Below are 1,606 nucleotides of genomic sequence, written 5' to 3' on the forward strand. Positions count from 1 at the left end.
ATGGGAATTTGACGACTTTGGTTTTCTGTTTTTCCCTCTTGATGAAATCATATTATGATTGAACTATAATAGTTTAGCTTTTCCATACACCTGTTCAGATGTTATTCACACAGTTTTCCTGTTAAAGAGAATAATGAAGTCCCTAACACGCATGCGAAGAACATTTCACAGAGCAACAGGCACCAACATTTAATCCTCTAGTTCTCAGGTTTTGAATGGTGCTCTTAAAAAGCACACGGAGCCCTTCTCCTCCTGTTTACATCATTCGGTTTTACAGCAGTTAAACTCAATGAACAGCAAACTTCTTGTCTATCAGTTAATTAGATTACCCCAGCATGCCTGTGCATAAGTCACCCAGCATGCACTGTATCAGTATCTATGCTAAAACATGATCTAGCATTACGAAACTTTCAATTCACGTACAGAATGACAAAGCTGTTTGTTACTTCAGAAGTTAATTATTTCTGTTTCTTGTTGGATCATGCTTCTATAGATCAGCTTTAGACCAAGGGCGTTGTTAGACGAATGGCTTATATTAAACAAACTGTCTTTTCTATCAGGAAACAGGAGATCGCAAAAGCAACGAGGAAACAGACAGTGGTGGGCTAAGCCAGGACCTAGGCCCTATGTCTGTAGAAGGATTTCCAGACTAATTAAGATTTTCAATATTGAGCCCATAAGATTGGATGCAGAAATACAAAAATACAACTTGAACTTTTCACCCATGTGCTTCTAAAGGCATATCCACACAGATGCAGACTGACATAGGTTTCAGCTAGACCAGGCAACAGCCATCTCTTCTTTGGAGGCTGTCCGGCGATACGCACTCACGTGGTGGCGTTTTCAACCTCATCCCAATTCTCGGGAAATAAAAGCACCAGTCTGTCTACAGCCAGCCTGGACGCAGGAGCTTAGGTTTATCTTCAGTAAGATCAGGGTGCGGTAGTCACTGAAGAAACCAAAGGACCTACAGGTCTTTTGAACAAATCGGCTTCACCCGCATGAGTGGGTGTTCACAGTGGAACGCTGAGAAGAGATTGGTGCAACACCCTACATCTGGACAAGAGCAGGAAGAAAGAATTAGTAAGTCTTTTTAACGGGCATACAGATGCTTACACAGATCTCTTTTGGCAATGGTCTTATAAACACTGAATCCCAGAAAAGCCTACCATTTACGACAATGCAATGGATAACCTTTGGAAAGAGCGGATGAGGTCATTAGCCCTGCTGTCTGTCCCTCAGTCTTTAGGATCTTTACATCAGTGTCCTGGTTTCGGCAGGGACAGATGCTTACACAGATCTCTTTTGGCAATGGTCTTATAAACACTGAATCCCAGAAAAGCCTACCATTTACGACAATGCAATGGATAACCTTTGGAAAGAGCGGATGAGGTCATTAGCCCTGCTGTCTGTCCCTCAGTCTTTAGGATCTTTACATCAGTGTCCTGGTTTCGGCAGGGATAGAGTTAATTTCCTTCCTAGTAGCTGGTACAGTGCTGTGTTTTGGATTTAGGGTGAGAACAATGTTGATAACACACCAATGTTTTAGTTGTTGCTAGGTAGTGTTTACACTAGTCAAGGACTTTTCAGCTTCCCATGCTCTACC

Source organism: Aptenodytes forsteri, unplaced genomic scaffold (genome assembly GCF_000699145.1).
Source record: "Aptenodytes forsteri isolate BGI_AS27 unplaced genomic scaffold, ASM69914v1 Scaffold226, whole genome shotgun sequence".
NCBI lineage: Eukaryota > Metazoa > Chordata > Aves > Sphenisciformes > Spheniscidae > Aptenodytes > Aptenodytes forsteri.